This window comes from Brachyistius frenatus, unplaced genomic scaffold (genome assembly GCF_029030835.1).
Source record: "Brachyistius frenatus isolate BFR_SWC_R1_liver_20210118 unplaced genomic scaffold, ASM2903083v1 Contig_60, whole genome shotgun sequence".
Taxonomy (NCBI): Eukaryota; Metazoa; Chordata; class Actinopteri; family Embiotocidae; genus Brachyistius; species Brachyistius frenatus.
The window spans coordinates 784515-793579 of record NW_027210659.1 but is presented as its reverse complement, the minus strand read 5'-3'; the positions used below and the strand labels follow the sequence as shown (position 1 = coordinate 793579).

At 40.1% G+C, this 9065-nt stretch overlaps 1 pseudogene; it reads left to right on the top strand.

Annotated features, from left to right (window-relative positions):
* The first annotated feature begins 5353 nt into the window (after positions 1 to 5353).
* LOC138625232 (uncharacterized) lies at positions 5354 to 6531 on the top strand (annotated as a pseudogene).
* Positions 6532 to 9065: the final 2534 nt, after the last annotated feature.

Here is a 9065-nt window from a genome sequence, read left to right as displayed (position 1 = left end):
AGAGATATGCCATTAGACACCTACAAGGCCACATTAGAAGGGTTTGTCCTTGAATGCGTATAGTACCAGTCAGTATTGGCCATATTGATTATAATGTCTGCACGTAGAAGAGTACCTGTCTTGTTTTGACACACCTACTCGTTCAAAGGTTTTTTTTCTTTACTTCTACTACTTAAAACATTATAGAGCAATTAGGAAGAACCCAAAACTAAAATGTTACAGTTTCTTGTTCCAAGCAGTTCTCTTCTTCTTTTCGGTCTCCTTCAGCAATGATTTCTTTGCAGCCAATCCAGTCTCACATCAAAATGTGTGGTAACTACCCAGTGCTAAACATATTAGCATCACAATAATGTCTTTGAATTGGCAGTAAATTGTGTGACCGTCCCAACAAAGCCCCCTGGTGTCTCTATTCATATAGTGCAAAGAAGTACATTGCATTAACAGATATGTGCAGTGTATACAGATCCGCAGATGAGGTAGTTACATGTGTTCACAGCAATGAAGTGTCAGTTTTATGCAGTGAAAATAAATTGTGCACAATAAAGCCGTACTGAGGGAATAGTTTAAAGATGCTGGAACCACTATATACAAAAAAAAATGGGATAAAATTTGATGGTAAAGTAAACCTTTGTTTTGCAAACATTTTGAAAGTGCCTTTTTTCAAGTTTGGGTAAGGGGAAGAGGAGGGATAAGCCTACGGGATAAGCAGGTTTTTGAATTGAGTTGTTTCTGGACAACCCTATGATTGTTCAACTCTAAATATTGCAGTAGCAGCATCTTGGTCAACTTTTGTCTTCCTTCGCCCACGCTACACAGTTTCCACTAAGTTACATGTAACTGGGCAACTGCAAAGTGGCAAAGTTTTCCTTAAGGGAAGGGAACTTGATCAAAACCTAGATTATGGCTGGACCGTGGATGAAATGCTTAGAAGGCTTTTAAATTGAAATGAGTGCTTTTCATTTGAAACAGATACAGGAAGTTACAACATTTAGCCAACAATAGTAAGTTTATCAGTGGGCATATGAGTCAGTTGGTCAAATGGCATTCTTTTGGCCAACCAATGGTGTCACTTTGATCACTCCATCATTAAATCACTGTCCTATATTTATAGGGATCATTCCAGCACAGAAAAGAAAAGTCTGTTTAATTTTTTAGCAAGTAAACCCAATTTCAGTTAGCAGTTGGTGTGTACTTTTATATACAGTGCCATTACCTTAAAGTTGTTAAACCACATGCAGGACTTGAAGTTTGTGTATTTTGTCCATGTGAGGTAATTTTTGCAAACAGTCTGTTTTGTGTGTGTCCTGACAAATTTCAAGATTTTTCTCAAATATTTTGGGTGGTATAATGTGTTGTCATCACTCTGTTCTGTACCAAGGCAATGCAGCTGACTGATCCATCCATCATCGGCTTGTAGTTTCTCTGCTGCTTTTGTTTGGAAACCATCCATCTTAATCCTGACCATGACACACCAGCCAAAACACATCCTGACCACGGCTTTCTGTATGTGTCTATACTGGTATGCGCTCATGTATTTGCGCTAGGCATGTGCCACTAGAAACTGAATTTCGCTCATTTATACATCTGCTTAAATAATTGCACTACGCACTCAATTTCAATCACATAATTTTGAATTAGTATTGAATGTGAATAGCTATTTTTTTTAAATACTGAATATAAACAATAAACACAAAATGTAATTTATTTTACTCTAAGACTGTATTTAATCGTCACTGAAAATTCATCTCTCTATATTCACATTTCACAATTTAAATATTGTTCATGAAATTCAATTTCATTCTCACACATCCAGGTCTTGGAGGAACAACATCCGAATGCGGGTTGGAGAACTCCTTTTCGCAGGTGCAGATATGCCATCACTTACGTGAGGCGTAATCAAAACGTTCAGAGATTGCTCTTATTGTGTGAAATCGGAGCGCAGCACTATGTGGTGCACATTGCAGGGGGAAGTTATACAATTTCAAAATTCAGGTGCCTACTTTGTTCCAGCTCTGGGCAGCAGAGTAATTTAACTGAACTATTAAATTTAAATCCCATTTAACTCCAAAAATTCAATGTGTATGCTTTTGTCTGCTAAATCCAAATTAGACAGCAATAGTAGTTCATCTGACATTTGTCCAGCAATAGCAATAGAACTTACCTGTGAAGCTAATTATACAAAATAATAATAATAATAAAAAAAAAAATCACACAAATTTACTTTGGTGTATGTATGAATCAGTGTGATACAGACCTCTGATTAATCATGTCATAAATATGTAATTACTAGAAGGTGACCAGATTGCATTGTTACTAAATATTAATTATTAACCTGCCCTCTAATGTACAGTAAATTTGTCTTACTAGCAGATAAGCATTAAGGTTAGGTAGCTTAACATTCAACAGACAAAGAGAAACAAAGTCTCAAAGAAATGGAGCAGAAACTCAGACACTGCAATTAGTTTTTTTTTACCTCGAGACGGGCCAGATCTCTTTATCTAGGTCTCTTTTTTTCCCCTGTAATGTAGAGCTTGTTTCCCTTACATCCGCCGACTCAAAGCTACAAATGACGTGATTATGATATATCATGTAACAGAGAAAGTGTCTTTGTTTCTGCCGTAAAAGAAAGAAATCAATACTGGCGTGGCGTGAAGCCTAGAGGGGACACGGTGTCTCTTCTGGACTAGCCAGGTAAGAGTTAGGCTCGCCCGGGGGTTTGGCGCGCTCAGAAATGCTGATTCCACATTTAGTCTGACAGTGATGCATGCCTTGGCCTCAGCATCCGGTTAGCCCAGTACCAGAGGGTTTGGGCGAGGAAGATCAGCTGCAGACCAGGATGAGGTTAAGGATGGTGGATGGAGGATGGAGGAGGAGGAGTGGAGGTAGAGGCCAAGAAATACTTATTTTTAGACCGAGCAACGTCTGGGAGGGAGGAGAGACGGAGGAGACGGAAGGACTATTTCTTTTATGAGGGTCGGGGACGAAGGAGTTGAAGAGACAAAAGAAAGATAATTCTGTGTGAGAGATGTTTTCGGGATCTTGAAGAGTGATGATTTTAAACTAAACTGCAAAAGTTGGTTTCTTTATTTATTCAACACCTTGAGTGTGAGTTAATATAAAATGTACAAATTATCCAGTTGGTTTCTTACATTTAACCACATTGAATCTTTGGCCGCCTTTGCTTGATTTAATCTTGGCTACAGTATGTATTTCATTTGGCTCCATAATCTCACAATTCAAGGATAATAATAATAACATAAAGTAAAAGTGAACCAGACCAAATATGAATGACTATTAAAATATGAAGGTGGTGGGGTGACTTTAAAAAAAACAATAAAAAAATGTTGTCGATGAATTTGCAAGGATTAGATATGACAGATGTCCCATAAAAAGTATTACAACCAGGTGTTCAAAAAAATCAAGGCTGCTGTTTTAAAATTAAAGAATACTTTTGGTAATCAGAGCGCTGATAAAATTAAATCCATCAATCAGCTGGAGGAAACATCTGTTTGCAGCTTCTCTTTCATTGACTGTTCAATCACCAGACTGAAGTGGCATGATAACGACTTTTTACTAGATGATTCCCACTCCTCTTCAGCACTGAAAGGTTTGTCTGTCCCTTACCTCAGGGCTATATTTTGGGCCTTGAAGCCATTACAAAATTCCACTCATTCCACTTCCGAAATTCATTGATTGAGGAATCCAACTACATCGAGATAACATCAGCGTCATGCTATGTTGGACATGACATGATTTCACCCTGCGTGGCTAAGCACTGGCAAATTTTATTTCTAAAATAATTACTTAAATAATGTAATGTGATGTGTGTGTGTGTGTGTGTGTGTGTGTGTGTGTGTGTGTGTGTGTGTGTGTGTGTGTGTGTGTGTGTGTGTGTGTGTGTGTGTGTGTGTGTAATAGCTGTTGTCTGTAACAAACACACATTTTTCCTCCCTCTCTCTGATTTTGACCTTTGACTGCTGACCTCTCAGTGGAACGCGTCGAGGGTCGTCATTAGAGCAGTCTGGAGCCTGTGGAAGACATCCAGCACACACCGATGTGATCAGACACTCTAGATAGGAAAATATGATGATTAAATACTCAATAAATTGAACTAGTTTTTTTTTAAATACCAATTTTAACGTTATTTAAACACTTTGATTTCAGCTTTGGAAGTTTATTTAGAATGAAAACTACTGAAACCACAACTACAACACCGTTCTGCAATACTCCTCATTAAACATTACAACCACTGACAGGTGAAATGAATAATAATGATTATTTCATGACAATGGCACCTGTCAAACGATGGAATATAGTAAGACAGCAAATGAACAGTCAGTTCTTAATGTCTTCGTCTTAATTTTGACTTTGTCAGACCTCAGGACAGTTTTCACTTCACCTCAGTCCATCTTAAAGGACCTCAGACAGAGAAAAGGTGGCGGTGTTTCTGGCTCATGTTTTCTTTTTTACATTGTAATTTTAAGCTGCAAAGACACTGGCATTCAGAAATGTTCCTCAGCCCAGGCAGTGATTTTGATGACAGAGTTTTATCTGTTTTTTAAGATTTCTCTGGATATACTATATATATATAAATATAATATTTGAATGATATGTGCCATACATGATAAAATCCCCGATCTCTTTGCAATTTTACATTGAGGACCATTATTCTTAATTGTTGCAGTATTTGCAGTCTTTCACAGCGGTAAGCCCCTCCCATCTTCACTGCAGAGACTCTGTCTCTCTGAGATCCTTTTATTATACCTAATCATGTCACTGATCTGTTGCCAGTTAACCTAAGTAGTCATGAGATGTTAAACCAGAGGCATGTACTACGAAGCAGGTTCAACATACCCAGGATATATTTCAGTTATCTGGCTTGACAAACCCTTATAAACGACATTGTGCTAAATGCCCGGTCACACGGCTCCAGCTCTGAGCGCATTCACATGAAAGAACAGGCGTTTGCAGCATCCGACCAATCACAAACATCGACAAGTATACCGGCAGCAGCGTGACGTATTTTATAACCGAGGAATAAACTATAATTTTAGAAAAATATTAAGACAGTTAAACACATAATCCAGGATAACAGCAGCACAGCTGCAGCTACCAAACGCAGGAAGGATGTGGTGGCAAAAAAAAATCACAGACTGTATGAATGTGTAGCCTAAGTTGAAAGGTATTTTCATTCAATAAATGTATTCTTAGATGTATTTTCATGATGTGTATCACAGTTTTAGCCTCATCATTTCAAAATGGACTGGGACAGAAGTAAGAAATAAATATAAAAACATAATTGAACATAACATAATTAAAAGTTTCAGTCAGTCTGTGCTGTAGGATGTGCACCATGCTAAACAACCAGCTAGCCATAGGAGCTTCTCAGGCAGCTGCCCAGGATACAGGCTTAGTTAGCCGGTCCTCTGCAGCACCCGAACAGCCGGGCGGCTGGGTGACAGTACGAAGGAGGCATCGTCCCAAGCAGAAGCCCACGGTTCACCACCGACCCCTTCACGTCTCCAACCGATTTTCCCCACTCGGCGAAACACCCGCTGAGAAACCAACCCTGGTTATTGGAGACTCTATTTAACGTGAAGTTAGTGAAACCAGCGGCCAGAGTCAGATGTCTTCCCGGGGACAGAGTCATTTGTCTTCCCGGGGCCGGAGTCAGATGTCTTCTGGGGGCCAGAGTCAGATGCCTTCCCGGGACCGGAGTCAGATGTCTTCCCGAAACCGGAGTCAGATGTTTTCCCGGGGCCAGAGTCAGATGTCTTCCCGGGACCAGAGTTAGATGTCTTCCAGGGGCCAGAGTCAGATGTCTTCCCGGGGCCAGAGTCAGATGCCTTCCCGGGACCGGAGTCAGATGTCTTCCCGAAACCAGAGTCAGATGTTTTCCCGGGACCAGAGTTAGATGTCTTCCAGGGGCCAGAGTCAGATGTCTTCCCGGGGCCAGAGTCGGATGTCTTCCCGGGGCCAGAGTCAGATGTCTTCTGGGGGCCAGAGTCAGATGTCTTCCCGGGGCCAGAGTCAGATGTCTTCTGGGGGACAGAGTCAGATGTCTTCCCGGGGACAGAGTCAGATGTCTTCTGGGGGCCAGAGTCAGATGTCTTCCCGGGGCCAGAGCGGGCGACATTGAATCAAACCTAAAACTGCTGACTAAGGCTAATCGTAAATCCAGTCAGATTGTTATTAACGTCGGCAGTAATGACACCCGGTTACACCAATCGCAGGTCACTAAAGTTAATGTTGAATCTGTGTGCAACTTTGCAAAAACAATGTAGGACTCCGTAGTTTTCTCTGGACTCCTTCCTAACCGGACCAGTGATGATATGTTTAGCCGTACGTCTTCACTTCACCGCTGGTTGTCGAGGTGGTGTCCCGCTAACTATGTGGGCTTCATTGATAATTGGAATACTTTCTGGGAAAAACCTGGTCTGATCCGGAGAGACGGCATCCATCCTACTTTGGATGGTGCAGCTCTTCTTTCTAGAAATATGGCCATGTCTCTTAACAGCCCTAAAACCTGACATCCAGGGTTGAAGTCAGGACGCAGAACTGCAGTCTTACAGCTCCTCTGCAGGTTCTTTACAGCTATCACTCACCCAAAACATTCAACATCCTATAGAGGTTGTGTCTGTACCCAGACCACCTGTATTTAAAAAACTCAAGGAAAGATGTATCAATAAAAATGTAATAAAAATTGATCCTACCAAATTAATGGATCAAAAAAAATCTGACAATTAAAAGCAAACTATTAAATATCAGATCTCTCTCGTCTAAATCTCTGTTAGTAAATGACTTGATAACTCATCATCAGACTGATTTGTTTTGTCTCAGAGATCTGGCTGTAACAGGAAGAATATGATAGTATTAATGAAGCAACTCCTCCCAGTCATATTAATTGTCATATTCTTAGAGATTCAGGCCGAGGAGGAGGAGGAGGAGTGGCAGCAATCTTCCACTCAAGTTTATCAATTAATCCAAAGCCTAAACTTAGTTATAATTCATTTGAGAGTCTGACTCTTAGTCTCTCGCACCCAAACTGGAAAGCACAGAAACCAATTCTATTTGTTGTTTATCGTCCACCTGGTCCTTATTCAGAGTTTCTAACCGAATTCTTTGACTTTTGATCAGATTTAGTGGTGAGTTCAGATAAAGTGATGATAGTGGGAGACTTTAACATTCATGTTGACGTGGACAACGACAGCCTCAGTTCTACTTTTAGGTTATTATTAGATTCTATAGGCTTTTCTCAGAATGTAAATAAACCCTGTCACCGTGGTAACCACACCCTCGATCTGGTTCTGTCGTATGGGATGGAAACTGAAAATGTAATTGTATTTCCTCAAAACCCTGTTTTGTCGGACCACTTCTTATTAACATTTGAAGTTACAATAATGGACAACACAGCATGTGGGAATAAATCCCACTGCAGTAGATGTCTGTCAGATGATGCCGTGGCCAAGTTTAAGGAAGCAGTTACATGCTTATCCTCTTCGATGCCGTGTGTTAAAGCAGTGGAAGACATCTACGTTGATCTTAGTCCCACACAAGTGGATCATCTGGTAGAAAACACTGCAGTATCTCTGCTACAACGCTAGATAATGTCGCCCCTCTGAAGAAGAGAGTAATGAATCAGAGGAAGTTGTCTCCGTGGTACAACTCAGAACTACGCTCTGCTAGGCAGCGACTAGAAAAATGGAAAGGAAATGGCGTTCCACTAATTTAGAAGAATTTCACCTGCCTGGAAGGATAGTCTACTATTATATAAGAAAGCTCTTCATAAGGCCAGAACTTTATATTATTCATCATTAATAGAGGACAACAAGAACAACCCCAGGTTTCTTTTCAGCACTGCAGCAGGCTGACAAAGAGTCACAGTTCTGTTGAGCCCTCTATTCCTTCAGCTCTCAGCAGTAATGACTTCATTAACTTCTTTACTAATAAAATTCTTACTATTAGGGAGAGAATCGGGCAGGCCCTTCCTGACACCATCACTGATGTGATGTTAAGTACAGCAGCCCTGAAAGCAACTGTAGGACCAGATGTAAACTTGGAACATTTCTCTCCTGTTGAGCTCTCTGAGTTAACTAGAATTATTTCTTCATCTGGATCCTCTAGCTGTCTGTTAGATCCCATCCCAACTAAACTTTTTAAGGAAGTCTTCCCTTTAATTAATACTTCCATATTAGATCAGATCAACCTATCTATTGTAACCGGCTATGTACCGCAGGCTTTTAAAGTGGCTATAATTAAACCTTTACTTATAAAGCCGACTCTTGATACAGCTGTTTTAGGAAACTACAGACCAATTTCCAACCTGACGTTTATTTATAAAATCCTTGAAAAAGTTGTTGCAAATCAACTTTTTGATCATTTCGGTTAGGTTAGGTTAGGTAGTTACTTTGTTAATCCCCAAGGGGACATTTTTTCGTTACAAAGGAATGATCTGTTTGAAGATTTTCTGTCAGGCTCAGAAACAGAAACAGCACTGGTGAAAGTTACTAACGACCTTTTATTAGCCTCAGATAATGGACTCGTCTCTGTACTTATTCTTCTGGACCCCAGTGCTGCTTTTGATACGATTGATCATACGATCTTATTACAGAGAGTAGAAGATGTTACGAGGATTAAAGGAACTGTATTAGACTGGTTCAAATCCTACTTATCAGATAGATTCCAGTTTGTCCATGTCAACAATGAGTCTTCTAGATAAACAAGAGTTAGTTATGGAGTTCCACAAGGCTCAGTTTTAGGCCCAATACTTTTTACTTTGTACATGCTTCCATTAGGAGATGTCACCAGGAAGCACTGCATAAACTTCCATTGTTATGCAGATTACACTCAGCTATATCTTTCTATAAAACCAGATGAAACTAATCAGTCAGTAAAACTTGAAGCCTGTCCAAAAGACATAAAGGCTTTAGCAAGAGAGATCATATTTCTCCAGTTTTAGTTTCTCTTCACTGGCTTCCTGTGAAATCAAGAATATAATTTAAAATTCTCTTGATGACTTACAAAGCTCTACATGACCAGGCTCCATCATATTTTAGAGATCTTAT